This window comes from Citrus sinensis, chromosome 8, assembly GCF_022201045.2.
Source record: "Citrus sinensis cultivar Valencia sweet orange chromosome 8, DVS_A1.0, whole genome shotgun sequence".
Classification (NCBI taxonomy): domain Eukaryota; kingdom Viridiplantae; phylum Streptophyta; class Magnoliopsida; order Sapindales; family Rutaceae; genus Citrus; species Citrus sinensis.
The window spans coordinates 18,995,177-19,012,297 of NC_068563.1; positions in this window are offsets into that span (position 1 = coordinate 18,995,177).

The window sequence follows — 17,121 nt, forward strand, 5'->3', positions numbered from 1 at the left end:
AAATCAAAAGGGCTAATGTTGCTACCGAAAATAGACACTAGGTCCAAAGGCCCAATCCAAACCATAAGTTACGTATTTTAATGTGGACCTAAGGCATTTTACTAAGGTATCAACTGGGGGTTGTGATCTTGAAGGCACAAATATGTATAAGGAAGGCTAATGTGCATTAAATCCTTGGCTAAGTGTATTTGAGGGGTACTTAGTGTTAACATGAATATGTTAATAATATTGATTTTGATGATAACAAACTTTAAATGGTTTTTTGATAAAAATGTTGGAGCTATTCCTTAATAAACGAATGCCTTAATAATCATTCCATTCATTTTTCATAAAAGATGGACTTTCAAATTAGAAAAAGATTCTCTGCAAAATCTGGTTTAAAATATAATTCTGGATATAAACGGTGAACCGTTTATTTAAACGGTTAACCGATTAACACTAGAGAGCAACATATTGCCTAAGCTCTAACCGTTTATGAAAAACGAAAAACACAAAAGATGGAAAGACTACTGGAATTTAACGGTGAACCGTTTATTGAAACGGTTAACCGATAACATCCAGAATTGAAGGTTGTACTCCTCTGGCACTATTTAACGAAACCGGATAAGGCTGAATTGTTTTGCAGGTTACTGGAAACAAACGGTGAACCGTTTATTACAAACGGTGAACCGTTTATTACAAACGGTCAACCGATAATATCCAGAGAAGTCACTTTATGCAAATCCTTAACCGTTTACTTTAAACGGATAACTGATATTCATTTTGCAGGTCTCTGGAATTTAATGGTGAAAGGATAACCCTTAACGGCACACCGTTTATTTGAAATTTGGCCCAACGGTAACTTTTGACCAACCTAAACGGCTAACCATTTATGGTTAACGGCGAACCGTTTTCGGACCGACAGTTTGTAACAGCTAGATTTTCAGCTCCAGATATAAATAAGCTCATTCAAATTCAAAGAAGTTTGATCACAACACAACTACTGAGCTTACACTTGAGAGTACAATCTTCATTGAGCTTTAAAATACATTCTTGCTTCATCTATTCACATATTGTGTATTATTTTGTAATCTTAAATATTGTGAGAGGCAAAATTAGTTTATAATCTTTTATCTTTGAGTGATTGTTAGTGTTGGGATACACTTGGTTTAAGAGATTGGGATAATCTCTTGTTGTAAAGGTTATTGACACCTTGGAAGTCAAGTGTAAGCATTTGAAGCCTTGGAGGCTTGCTTAGTGGAATCCTCAAGCGCAGAAAGCTTGGAGGCGTGGACGTAGGCAAGGTTGGCCGAACCACGTAAAAATCTCAGTGTTTGAATCTATATTCCTTTATCCTTTTTGTTGTGGTTCATTCAATTGTTATTACTTTGAATGTGTTTCATATTTGCATTGAGTTTTTACTTATAAATTGAATAATTTTTTAGAATTTCAATTCACCCCCCTCTTGGGTTGCATAACTAGTATTGCATTTGGTATCAGAGCCTTGTTCTCCTGTTAGGACTTAATCGTCTAGAGTAAAAGATCCATGGCAACCCTAAATGACTCAACCTTTAGAGAAGGGCAATCTACAACTAGACCACCGTTCTTTGATGGTAATGACTATGCTTATTGGAAAACTAGAATGAGAATCTATTTGCAAGCCTTAGATTATGAAATTTGGGAAGTTGTTTGTGATGGTCCTTTCATGCCTATGTTTAAAGATGAAGTAGGAAATGATATTCCTAAACCATCAAGTCAATGGAGTGAGTTAGAAAAGAGAAAAATGTCTCTAAACTCCAAGGCTATGAATGCTTTGTTTTGTGCCCTTGATAAGAAAGAATTCCATAGAATATCTAGTTGTGAAAGTGCACAAGAAATATGGAATAAACTTGAAGTTGTCTATGAAGGGACAAACCAAGTTAAAGAGTCTAAAATTAGTAGATACACTCGTCAATATGAGTTGTTCCAAATGAAACAAAATGAAAATGTGTATTCTATGTATACTAGATTCACAGACATAGTGAACACCCTAGGTGCCTTAGGGAAGACCTTCTCAAATAGTAAGAAAGTTAAGAAAATCATTAGGTCACTTCCAAAAGAATGGAGACCTAAAAGAACCGCCATTGAAGAGGCCAAAAATTTAAATACTTTACATCTTGATGATTTAATTGGTTCTCTAATTTCATATGAAGAAGACTTGGCAGCAGAAAAAAGAGATGAGGAGAAGAAGAAAAACATTGCTCTCAAAGCTTCAAAATATGAGAGTGATGGAGGTAGTGAACCAGATGATGAAGAGTTAGCCATGCTAGCAAGGAGGTTCAGAAAGTTTTTCAAGAAAACTGGAGAGCGAAGAAAATTCATAAACTTCAAGAACCAAAGGGAGAAGAAAGAGGTGATTACATGCTATGAGTGTAAGAAGCCTGGCCATATAAGATCGGAGTGCCCACTTATCAACAAACTCAAGAAGAAAGCCATGGTTGCAACATGGGATGATAGCGAGGAAGATTCAAGTGATGAAGAAGGATTGCAAGAAGTATCAAACCTAGCGCTTATGGCAATAGGAGAGGATGATAATCTCAATGAGGTAAATGATCCCACCTATGATGAATTGTATGATGCTTTTAAAGATTTGCATAATGAGTTGATGAAGATTGGTAAAAAGAATCTATGTCTTAAAAAGGAAATGATGAAAGTTAAAAATGAAAATGAATCCTTAAATGCAAAAATTGCATGTCTAGAAGTAGAGAACAAAACATTGCATGATGAACTTGCATTATCAAACGAGAAACCTAGTATCTCACATGAGCATTTAGAATCACACATAGATGATTTGAAAAATGAAAATGAAGCGCTCAAGAAAAAGAGTAATGAGTTGAATGAAATTGTTTTGAAATTTACAAATGGACAAAAGATGTTAGATAATATGCTTAACTTACAAAAATGTGTTCTTGATAAAGGAGGACTTGGATATAAGCCTAACTTGAAGCAAAAGTATTATAAGAATTATTTTGTTAAAGCTACCTCCACAAATGATCATAAGATTGTCTGTCATTATTGTAATCAAAATGGTCACATGAAATATAGATGTCCCGTGAAAAGGAATGCATATTATGGTGTCAAATGTATTTGGGTTCCAAAAGGAACCATTGCTAACTCTCAAGGACCCAAAAAGCTTTGGGTACCTAAAACTTGAGATTTTCTTTGTAGGGCTTAAAGAAGAAGAAAAATAAATGGTTCTTGGACAGCGGTTGTTCAAGGCACATGACCAAAAACTATGCATGGTTCTCAAGCTTCACCAAAAATGAAAATGGTGGAGACGTATCTTTTGGAGACAACTCAAAAGGAAAAATTCTTGAAATTGGAAATGTTGGTAAAGTCTCTTCAACTCTAATTGAGAATGTATGTTTGGTTGAGAACTTGAAACACAACTTAATTAGCATTAGTCAATTATGTGACAAAGGTTATAAAATTATCTTTGATAAATTTAGTTGTGTTATTAAGAACTCATGTGATGGCAAAACCTTGTTTGTTGGTAATAGATGTGGTAATGTTTATATCATTGACATAGAATGTGCATCTACTCTTGATAAATATTTTTCCGCATTACATGATGATAGTTGGCTATGGCATAGAAGATTAGGACATGCAAGTATGGATTTGATTTCGAAAAATGATTTAGTTAAAGGTCTTCGGAAAATTGGTTTTCAAAAGGATAAGATTTGTGAAGCTTGTCAATTTGGAAAACAAATCAAAACCTCTTTCAAAAATAAAAATCATATCTCTACTTCAAAACCACTTGAACTCCTTCACATTGATCTATTTGGACAATCTAGATATGCTAGTCTAAATGGAAAATATTATGCATTTGTGATAGTGGATGATTATTCTAGATATACATGGGTATTATTCTTAGCCAATAAGGATGATGCTCTTGATGCTTTTTGTTGTGCAAATTTTAATGTACTCGCAAGCGCACGAATCTATTGTAGTATAGATCAATGGTGACGAGTGTCGATCCCACGAGGAGGTGGATTTTAATTGTGTGTAGAATTAATTTTGTAAATGGGTGATTGGATTTGTGGTGGAAATGATTTGGAATATCTAAAACTTAAATTAAAATGGCGAGAATAAATTCTAAAATTGGTATTGAAATGGTGAGAATAAATTGAAGAGAATTCTATTGAAATGACGTACTTGGGTATCTGGATCCGTATCAACATGCATCATGGGCTAAATAATCCTTATTAATGCCAATTAAATCATGAGGGGGGAATCCACACCTCATGAACCACGCTCTAATCAATATGGTGCTAAGGGCTTATCGTGCCAAATAATAATAACCTTATACTAGAGAGCCGGTATAACCAAGGCGGTATCTAGACAAGATTAGTATTATTTGTCGACGAGAAGTCAAAACATCCACAAAAATTAGAGGGGAAGAGAAAGTAAATTTACCAAATTAAGCCCATGACACATGTTGAGACTTCACCTTCAACCCAAGCTTGAAAGAAAATTAGCCACTCATAATTGAACTAGGGGCAAAATGGAAATTTATTAAAATACGAAGAAAATACAAGATGGAGAAGGAATTACAGAAAATGGATCCAAAAAATGGATTCAGAGATATCAAATTAGGGGGGAGAGGCCCCCTTTTTATAGATACATGGAGTAAATCATGGCCATCGGATTAAAAACAGTTTGGACGCTCAGGATTGCACCACGTCATCAGTCAACAGTCCACGATTTGACCACGCGGATGAACAGTAACACGGTTTGACCCGGATGAACAGTAATGCGGTTTGGTTGAAAATAATCATGTGTGATGCATGCACCGTACGAGAGATTTTTCGTCCACTGATATGCTGCCACGTCACCATCAACAGTACATAAGAATTTTAGTCCAACAGGATCGTGACACCTCATCAGTCAATGCCACATCATCGGTCAATGCCACGTCATCATCCGTCTATGTGAACAGTGTCGTGAACAGTAACGTATACAGTACCGTACACGTGAATAGTACCGTACATGTGAATAGTGCCATTTTTCCTTTTATGCTCCTCCTAAGGTTTTTGACCGTCCTGAGTTCAAAAGTGATGTCCGTTTTGCCGTCTGATTTCTCCTTTATTGTGAAATGACTATAATGCCCCTAAAATACATAAAATACTTAATTAAAATAAAACACATGTAATTAAATCACAAGAAGGTTAAATACATAAAAGTAAGGGTTGTTAGTAAGACTTGAAATGTAAAATGACGGTTTTCTCCTTTATAAATATGCATTTTCTAACACTCAACACTTTTAAAGTGTTTTATAAGAAATTACAAAATGAAAAAGGGCGTGATATTATATGCATTACAAGTGATCATGGAGGAGAATTTGAAAATCATGCATTTGAGATTTTTTGCAATAATCTTGGCATTGCATCACCTAGGACTCCACAACAAAAAAGAGTTGTTAAGAGAAAGAATAGGTCTATTCAAGAAATGGCTAGGACCATGTTAAATGAAAATGCATTACCTAAATATTTTTGGGCCGAAGCCGTCAACACCGCTTGCTATGTTTTAAATCGGGTGTTGGTTAGACCTCATCTCAATAAAACTCCCTATGAGCTTTGGAAAGATAGAAAATCCAACATTAGGTATTTCAAAGTTTTTGGATGCAAATGTTTTATTTTAAACACAAAAGATAATCTTGGTAAATTTGATCCAAAATCCGATGTTGGCATTTTTCTCGGATATTCAAAATCAAGCAAAGCTTATAGAGTTTATAATAAAAGAACTTTAGTTGTGGAAGAATCCATGCATGTTACGTTTGATGAATCTAACCCCTCCTCTGCGGAGAAAGGAGTTGCTAATGATGATGCAGATGGAGAGCTACAAGAAGAATCATCAAAAGAGAATCAAGAGAACGTACCACAAGAAAATCAAGAGGATAGACAAAAAGAACAAACAAATACGGAGCTGGAGCAACAAAAAGGTATTTCTCAAACACTCCCCAATGAGTGGAGGTATGTCTCTTCTCATCCTAAAGATGTAATTTTAGGAGATCCCTCACGAGGTGTTACAACTAGATCATCTCTTAAGAATACTTGTGAGCATAATGCATTTATCTCTCAAATTGAACCCAAATCCTTTGCGGATGCGGAAAATGATGAATCTTGGATTATGGCAATGCAAGAGGAGTTAAATCAATTTGAAAGAAACAATGTGTGGGAATTAGTTCCTAAACTGGAACATCAATCTGCCATAGGCACTAAATGGGTATTTAGAAATAAGATGGATGAATCCGGGGTGGTTGTAAGAAATAAAGCTAGATTAGTGGCTCAAGGTTACAACCAAGAAGAAGGAATTGATTTTGATGAAACTTTTGCACAGCAAGGTTAGAATCCATTAGGATGTTGTTAGCATATGCATGTCATAAGGATTTTATTTTATATCAAATGGATGTCAAGAGTGCTTTCTTAAATGGATATATTATGGAGGAAGTTTATGTGAAACAACCTCCTGGTTTTGAAAATGAAAAATTTTCAGATCATGTGTATAAGTTATCCAAGGCTTTGTATAGTTTAAAACAAGCACCTAGAGCTTGGTATGATAGGCTTAAAAACTTCTTGTTGGATAACGATTTTTCGATGGGAAAAGCGGACACAACTCTTTTTGTTAAGCATAAGAACCAAGACATACTTATTGTTCAAATTTATGTTGATATTATTTTTGGTTCTACTAATGAGTTGTTGTGTAAGGATTTTTCATCATGTATGAGCCAAGAATTTGAGATGAGTATGATGGGAGAATTGAAGTACTTCTTTGGACTTCAAATTAAACAAAACGAGGAAGGAATTTTCATAAACCAAGCCAAGTACGTGAAAGATCTACTCAAAAGATTTGGCTATGATAATGGAACGGCAAAAAGCACTCCTATGAGTACTATCATCAAGCATGACAAAGATGAAAAGGGCAAAGAAGTGGATATCAAAATGTATCGAGGTATGATCAGATCTTTACATTTGACTGCAAGTAGACCCGATATCATGTTTAATGTATGTTTGTGTGCAAGATTTCAATCATGTCCCAAGGAATCCCATTTGCTTGCTGTTAAAAGAATTTTCCGTTATTTGAGTGGAACCATAGATATTGACCTTTGGTATCCTAGGGGAACTCATATAGATTTAACATGTTATTCGGATGTGGACTTTGCCGGTTATAAAGTGGATAGGAAAACCACTAGTGGAACCTGCTATGTTCTAGGACACTCACTTGTTTCATGGTTTAGTAAGAAACAAAATTCTGTTGCACTTTCAACTACGAAGGCTGAATATATAGTTGCCGGAAGTTGTTGTGCATAAGCACTTTGGATGAAACAAACACTTAGAGATTATGGCATTAATCTTGAATAAATTCCTATTAAGTGTGATAATACTAGTGCTATAAATCTTTCAAAGAATTCCATTCAACACTCAAGAACCAAGCATATAGAAATTAGACATCATTTCTTGAGAGATCATGTTCAAAATGGAGATATTGCATTAGAGTTTATTTCTACGGAAAAACAACTTGCCGATATTTTCACAAAACCACTTTGCGAAGAACAATTTTCAAAAATTCGGCGGGATGATGAAATTTTTGCATTAACGTCTTTATTCATGCTATTGAGTGTACTGAATTGATTGACTTAGTTGTGATCAAATTTTTATGAAATGCTTGAGCTTGATAGTCAAATGATGAATTTGCCTTGTTAATTCTTGATTATATGAATTAAATTGGTTAAAACACGTTCATGAATCATGCATTAAAATGGCTCATAAAATATTTTTAGATCAATTAAATGATCTTGGAATATATTATTTGCTGGCAAAAAATTAAATCAAATATGCAAATTTACAGATAAAATAAACGAATAACCGTTTCCAATAAATGGTGAACCGTTTTATTCCAGAAACGAGATTATGTGTCTATCCGTTTACTCTTTCACCGTTTGCTACAATCGGTGAACCGTTTGAAAACAGAGAGTCCTCTAACAGTTACTCCTTAGCCGTTAAGCGCTTAAGCTTTCACCGTTGCCCTTTCTTTAGCCTCTGGAAGTTACCCCTTAACCATTTAAATAAACGGTTAACCGTTTTCGCGATTATAAAACTGTTTAAAGGTTTTTCTTCTCCTTCTCTAGTTACCCTTTCACCGTTTCGACCATTGTTGCGCAGCCGAAGGTTTCTCTGCCCTTAAACCCTCATTTTTCTTGCTTTTCTTGCCAGATCAAACCTTCAACATCATTTCTTATCACCTTTAGAACGATTTCACCGATTCAAAACTTCAAATCAAGCCCAAAATTCAAAAATCCCAAATCTAAACCCTAACTACCGCGGGTCGGGTTTCTTCGTTTTTAATCCGATTCTTCCCCTTCTTCAACCAAATTGAGCATCCAACTCACATCCTCTATTCATTCTTAAGTAAATCATCGATTCATTTTCTTCTCATCACATCTCTCCCGCATTTTTCACACTCCATTGTGTTTCTCCATGGCTGAACCCCCTCAGAGAAATCTCAGGCGTAAATCTGTGCCTCCAAGGAATCCTTTACCACCACGGGAAGTCTCTGAATTTGCAAGCATTCACTTCCCCACACCTTCCTTGGCCAAGCGGTTCGAAGATCGCTTCAATGGTCGAAAGGTACTTGACTCCTTCTTTGTTGACATTGATGATTTTCGTAACTTAGTTGTATGTGGTAGAAGCATTCGGGATATGCTTCAGCCTTGGGAGCTTGCCATTAACCTTGATGACCGGGTTTATCCAAATTTAGTGCGAGTCTTTTATTCAAACATGGAAATCTCCGATACTCGCCCAAATAGGATAGTCACTCAAGTCAGTCGTGTGCTAATAGAGTTTGATGATGCAGATCTAGCTGACTTTCTTGGTATCTCTAGTGAGGGGCATGATATATACACCTCTAGGAAAGCCATTTTCTTTGATAGTTTTTGTCATACTGATGGCGTCCGCAATATATGTCGTCGTTGAGACTTGTCTGATGAGATTTGTTTGCTTCCTTTTCGGTCTCAACTTTTACCCCTCTAAGTTCGCATTCTTCACACTATTTTACAGCACATTGTGACACCTAAAAAGGGTCACTCGGATGAGGTTACGAGGTTGGACGTTGGACTACTAGATAGCCTACTTACAGACCGTCCCATTAACCTCGGATATGTTATTGTGCGGCACATGTTGAGTACTCCCGCGGTCAATCACCGCTTGCTTCCTTATAGCAGTATCATTACTAAGATACTGTGACGCTTTGAAGTGCCTCTTCTTGATACTGGACATATGGAGACTAGACGGATTGGTCCCGAGGCCATGACTAGTATCGATTTTTCTAGGAAGAATGGAGAGTGGATAAAGACAAGCAACTCCAAAAACCGGGATACCTTGATTGCTCCAGAGGACGATCGGATGTTCAATGATATCTATCCTCCCGATCAGCTTTCTAACTTTAGATTAGGAGCTCATCCTCATCCTCCGCGTCGCCGTTTTGTCCCTCGGCCTCCAGCTGACTCTGACTCTGAGGAGCGTACGATGAATGCTGACATTCCCTCCTCTTCCGAGCCGCCTCCTGCTCCTGAGCCATCTACTGTTCCTGAGCAGCCATCTGCCTTTATGCCGCCTCCAGCTCCAGTTCAGTCCCCTGCTTCAGACGTTGTGCAGTAGTTGATTACTGATGTTCACTGGATTTTAGAGCGCCAACAACTGATTCTTGATCAGTTGGACATTGTTTCCCGTGACCAGCAGCAGCTACATTCTGACTTTCAGACCTTCAAGCAGCAGAGCATTGATCAGCAGCTTGAGCTTATCGCTGGATAGCTCACTCTTCTCCGCTATTTCGGCTATGATCCGACGAGCACATCTTCTCCACCTCCATAGTTTCTGGGTTCTGTTTTCGCACATACATTTCATATTTTGGTTGTTTGCATGTTGCCATTTATATTTTTATATACATTGTTCCCTCTATATGCTCTTTCTGGATTTTGATTACATATGTTTGTGATGTTCTTGCTGATTGGATAACTTGGTTATTGGTTGATGAAATTTGTGGTTTATTGGATATTGAAGTGCTGGTTTGTTTGTTCATGGCGTTGTTGAGTTGTTGAAAGATGAAGTTGGTGTTAATCTATTTTGGAAGTGTTTTAATCTCATTTTGTATTAGTGGTTTTGCTCATTTTTAAGGGAAAACTCTGCCAAAATGATCGCTCGCCAAAATCGGGTAACTTCTTTAACGGATTTGTGTTTTTCCTTTCTCTCTTTTCTTTTTGATGATGAAGGGGGAGATAATAGGGAGATTTAAAAATGAATTTAAAAATATTTTCTTGAGCAAAAAATCTTTTTATTGGACATTTCTTAATTTGGCCATACATTTAGGGGGGGGGAGCACATATTAAGGGGGAGCTAAATATTGAATGAAGTTTTTCATCATAAAAAATGGGGAGATTGTTAACATGAATATGTTAATAATATTGATTTTAATGATAACAAACTTTAAATGATTTTTTGATAAAAATGTTGGAGCTATTCCTTAATAAAGGAATGCCTTAATAATCATTTCATTCATTTTTTCCATAAAAGATGGACTTTCAAATTAGAAAAAGATTCTCTGTAAAATCTGGTTTAAAATATAATTCTGGATATAAACAGTGAACCGTTTATTTAAACGGTTAACCGATTAACACTAGAGAGCAACATATTGCCTAAGCTCTAACCGTTTATGAAAAACAGAAAACACAACAGATGGAAAGACTACTAGAATTTAACGGTGAACCGTTTATTGAAACGATTAACCGATAACATCCAGAATTGAAGGTTGTACTCCTCTGGCACTATTTAACAAAACCGGATAAGGCTGAATTGTTTTGCAGGTTACTGGAAACAAACGGCGAACCATTTATTACAAACGGTCAATCGATAATATCCAGAGAAGTCACTTCATGCAAATCCTTAACCGTTTACTTTAAACGGATAACTGATATTCATCTTGCTGGTCTCTGGAATTTAACGGCAAAAGGATAACCCTTAACGGCACACCGTTTATTTGAAATTTGGCCCAACGGTAACTTTTGACCAACCTAAACGGCTAACCGTTTATGGTTAACGGCGAACCGTTTTCGGACCGACAGTTTGTAATGGCTAGATTTTCAGCTCCAGATATAAATAAGCTCATTCAAATTCAAAGAAGTTTGATCACAACACAACTACTGAGCTTACACTTGAGAGTACAATCTTCATTGAGCTTTAAAATACATTCTTGCTTCATCTATTCACATATTGGGTATTATTTTGTAATCTTAAATATTGTGAGAGGCAAAATTAGTTTATAATTTTTTATCTTTGAGTGATTGTTAGTGTTGGGATACACTTGGGTTAAGAGATTGGGATAATCTCTTGTTGTAAAGGTTATTGACACCTTGGAAGTCAAGTGTAAGCATTTGAAGCCTTGGAGGCTTACTTAGTGGAATCCTCAAGCTCGGAAAGCTTGGAGGCGTGGACGTAAGCAAGGTTGGCCGAACCACGTAAAAATCTTAGTGTTTGAATCTCTCTTCCTTTATCCTTTTTGTTGTGGGTAATTCAATTGTTATTGCTTTGAATGTGTTTCATATTTGCATTGAGTTTTTACTTATAAATTGAATAATTTTTTAGAATTCCAATTCACCCCCCTCTTGGGTTGCATAACTAGTATTTCACTTAGCCTACAAGGAAATGCCTTGTATAATGAGTTGGTAGAGAACCTATAAACATAAATGATCCATAAGAATACTTATAGTTAAGTTTGCAGCAAGATCAATATGTTTGATCCAATGGTAATTTCTAGCCTAAAGCTTAGTAAGACCTTCTACAAAGAAACCCTAATTTTTTCTATGATTAAACCACTTTTATAAGTCATGTTACTTAATGGATTTGCAAGGAAATCAATTGGAAAAGGAAAAGGAATGAGTTATCTTCTCTATTGTGTAAAATTACAAGTTCACTAGTCGGTACAAATAATATAATGAAGAGTAAAGTATCGTCATACAGAGATTGTATATCCTATTAACTACTAAAATTATTCTAACCTTAATTTATTAAAATAACCAAATAAGTGAATTTAGATTAAAAAAAACTAAAATAAAATAAAGTAATTAAAAATTACACAAAGATGCAAGTAATTATAAATGGCGTGCAGCTCGCGGGTTCCGTCGATTGGTGGCTTTCCGGCGTGGCGGCAATGGTTAAATCGGCGTCGGACTTGGATGAACAGTGACTGCTTTGTGGAGATGGCGGCTGGGGAAGAAGAGGAAAAGAAAAATGTGATTTTAGGGTTCCATGGTTTTTATCATGGAGGTCCCTATAGTTTCATATTTTTTCTTGTGGGCAGAAAATTTTAATTTTTTGCATTTAAGTCCAAATATAGTTTTGGGCTTAATCAATCCTAGTTTTCGGCCCAATTTCAATTGGGCTTAATGGATTAAAATGCATAGATAAAATTGAATATATTAAATTTATTTTTGATCCAAAAGTTTTATTTTAGTAAATTTTTTTAATTATTTATTTATTTCCTTTAAAAATTAAAATTGGACCAATTATAAATTTAAAAGCCCAATTTCCCCTAGTCCATTAACAAAGACAAGTTTATGGAAGATGGACATTGACAAGAAGCCCAATGAAGATTAGGCTTAGGGTTAATGTATTTTTCATTATTAGGAAAGCCATGAATTAAGATTATTTAATTGTTTTTCTATATGTTATGTTTTGGATGATAACATGCCATGATAACATGTCATATAGAATAGGTAGTGTCACTCTATGCATAATGATACATGTCATTAATTAAATAATGAATTTCATTATATTGTTTGAAATTTGCCTATGCTTAATAATATTGGATATCATCTAGATAATATTATAGGAAGCATGCAATTAATAATATGTATGTTTTAAAAAGAAAAATCAATTTTAAAATATTGAGTGGGAGAGGGAAAATTCAAGATAATTTTTCCCACGGGCTCCATTGTTAGTTCAATAATAAAATTATATATATACCCCGACTTCATGATACGGTGATGCTCCCTACGGAGGGTATATATATTAGATATTTTATTTGATGAACTTCTTCAAAGATAAAATTGAAATATTTTTCAATCGATTGTTCGCCCCAACGGTGACTATTGATATGAAAAATATGTAGATTAAAACAATGGTTATACACTCAACTAAAATTTGTTATTAACCTTCCCAACGAAGCTCTGTTAACAAATTTAGGCCCAAAGGGATAACGATAATTATTTATCATGTCTCTACATGAAAGTAAATAATCTAATGGATAATTGGGACTAGTAAGTGTAGACATGACTTCCCCAACGGATATCTTGTCAAAGCGGTATTAGATTATCGTTACAATAAATTAAAATGCATTTATGATTTTTTACATTTTTGTCATTTATTGTGAATATTGTTTCAAAGTATTTATGCATGTTTATTTTGTTTTGTTTTTTCAGAAAATGTCTTCCATCAACCCATTATTAATTATCCTTGTTAAAAATGAACTCACTGGCGAAAATTATTTAGATTAGAAATGCAATCTATTTAATATTCTCACTGCTAAGGGAAGCAAATATGTGTGGACCCAGCCTTGCCCTCCTGAACCATCGTTATACGATTATAGAAATCAGAGGGAGCCTTATGAGAAATGGTACGAAGCTAACAAAATGGCTAAGCGCTATATATTGGCTTCGATTTCTGTGGAACTGCATAAGAAACATCGGAGCATGGAAACAACCACTGAAATAATGGCTAGTCTTCATTAGATGTTTGGGCAAAATACTCATTTTGCCAGAGAAGCGGCATTAAAACGTATTACGGATACTAAGATGGAAGAGGGCACAAAAGTTCGTGATCATGTCCTTAAAATGATGGACTATTTGAATGAGGTAGAGATTCATGGTGTTCAAATCAATGATAAATAAAAGATTAACATGGTGATTGAATCTTTACCTGATACATTCAAAGAGTTTAAGGTCAGTTATATCTTAAACAATAAAGATATGACCTTAATTGAATTAATGCCCGAACTACATGCTATAGAAGAATTTTATAATAGCGGAAAACTTCCTGAAAAAGGATTCTCTTCAAGGCTTAAGTCGAAAGACAAGAATGAGCAAGCAAGAGTTGGGATCGGCAAACTGTCCACTAAAAGAAGTGGCAAGCCAAAAGACAAGTGTTACAAATGTGGACAGAAGGGTCACTAGAAGAAAGATTGTCCTAAGATTATTAAAATCAGGTATAGGAAATCTTTAAGCTTCCTAATTAGTTCAGATTTCTATTGATTCATACAATAATGAATTCTGAGATAACTAATCTTATTTGTAATTCATTTATTTGGTTTTCAGGAAACCAAGAGATTAAGTGAAGAAAGCTTCAAACAGCAGTTGAGGACGTGCTAGTTTATATCAATTGAAAGACTAGATCAATTTTATAATACTTTAGTTTTGATATTTGTCTTTATTTTTTCAAATATTAGAGGAATTTAATTTCGGTGGCTTGTTTTAATAAACAGGAGTACACTGTTATTTATGGATCCTCTGTTTATTACTTATTTTGGTTATTTATAAAGACAATTTATATCATAGAAGTACATTGATCTATTCAAAGTAAGATATAATGATAAAAAGTATATGCATTTATCTAAGAAAAGAAATGTTTCTTCTAACCAAAAATCACCTCTGATATTTATGCTTAAGTCATATAAACTATAATAAGATTTTAAGAAAATGATTAATGATAGACTTGTTTGCCTATTAAGATTGATCATTGTAACTCTATAAATCTTATTTAGAAAAGTAATATGACAAGGATGCTCTTTTTGAGCTAAAAGCATAACATTGTATTTGATGATTTAGCGCATACAAATGTATACGGATTAATCAGTTTACATATTATAAGAGGTTATGAGTATTCTATCAATCTTGTTGATGAATATTCATTTTATTTATGTTTGTCTAAATGCCTCATGATTCCATTGCTTTTGAAATTCAAAAGAGTACGTGGATAAGACAGAAGCAATTAGATAGGAACATAAAAGAACTTCGATATAATTGAAACAAAGAATATCTCTATGGAGAATTCAAGCACAATTTGGTTGTCAATGAACACTGTGATACAATAGTGTAATTAAATGGAGAAACAAGATTCTTTTGGATAAGACAAGATATATACTAAGTGGTTTATCATTTACCTTTTTGATTCCAGATGCTAGTATTTGAAACTACAAAGTTTATTGAATTTAGTTTCATCTATCTCGGTGTCTACTACTCCAAGAAATTATGAAAAAGTCACAAGCATGGTTTGAGACACATTCGTATTTGGAGTTTACTAGTATTTCTACTAGAATCAGATATAGAGAAGATGGATTCGTGTTCAGAAGCTTGCATGTTTTAGGTATTTTAAAGGAATAAGGGAAAGTCTGAATTATAGTCCTCAAGATAGGAATGTATTTATAGAAATATTCTTTACTTTCTTTGAGGAAGACTATATAATGACTTATAACCTAAGAGTAAGGTAAAACTAGAGAAATAAAAGAGATCAGGTTGATGCTAAGCTTTCAACACCTGTTATAGAACAGTAAAAACAACAACAACCAGCTGATCAGCACATGATTATCCTTGAACAACCATCACTTTTAGAACCTCGTCGTAGTGGGAGGGTAACTAGGTTACCTGCGAGATACATGCTTTTGGGAGAAACCTATACGACTATCTCAGATGAACAAGTACAAGATCACACTAGTTACAACGAAGCTCTAATAGATGGAGATGTTGAATTTTGAAAAAGGCTATGAATCAAGAAATAGAATCTATGTATTCCAATATAGTTTGGGAACTTGTAGAGGCACCAAATGGGGTAAAACGTATAGGGTACAAGTGGATCTACAAGAGAAAAAGAGGAGTAGACGGAAGGGTGGAAACATTTAAAGCAAGATTAGTAGCCGAAGGGTTTACTCAGAAAGAATGAATCAATTATGAGGAAACATTTTCTCCGGTTGCTATGCTTAAATCCATCAGGATTCTGCTCTCCATTACTGCAGTGCTAGATTATGAAATTTGGCAAATGGATGTCAAGATTGCCTTTCTTAACAGGCATCTTGAAGAAAACATCTACATGCAGCAACCAAATGGATTTATACAAAAAAGATCAAGAACACATGGTATGTAAGTTGCAGAGATCCATTTATGGATTGAAGCAAGTATCCCGGTCATGGAACATTAGATTTGATCAAGCGATTAAATCGCTTGGATTCATTCAGAAGATTGATTAACCATATGTGTACAAGAAAATTCAGGGAAAATTTATAGCCTTCCTAGTTCTTTGTGTAGACAATATTCTCCTGATTGGAAACGATATAGGAGTATTGACTACAATAAAGATTTGGTTAGCAAAACAATTTGATATGAAAGACCTGGGAGAGATAAGTTATATTCTTGGTATCAAGTTACTACGAGACCAGAAGAATAAAATTTCGGCCTTGTCTCAAGCGGTCTATATCGATAAGATATTGGCTAGATTTAGCATGAAAAATTCCAAGACTGGTTTATTACTATTCAGACATGGAATTACATTCTCTAAGGATCAATCACCTAAAACATCTGAAGAGATAGAGAGAATGAGACGAGTTCCCTATGCAGAAGTTGTGGGAAGTCTCATGTATGCCATGCTTTGCACTAGGCCAGACATCTGTTTTGCGGTAATGATGGTTAGCAGATATCAATTTAATCCTGGACCTCAATACTGGACTGCAGTCAAGCATATAATGAAGTATCTGAAAAGAATTGAAAATTATATGCTTGTGTATTCCGGTGATGAACTCATTCTAGTGGGTTATACTAATTCTGATTTTTTGTCAGATAAAGATTTTAGAAAATCAACTTCCGGCTACGTGTTTACATTAGGAAGTGGAGTTATTAGTTGGATGAGTGTGAAACAATCTTGTATCACAGACTCCACAACTGAAGCTGAATATGTGGCTACATCTGAAGCTGCAAAAGAAGCTATATAGGCTCCGCAAGTTCCTACAAAATCTTGAGGTGGTACCTGTTGTAACTACACCCCTTAAACTATTTTGTGATAATGGTGG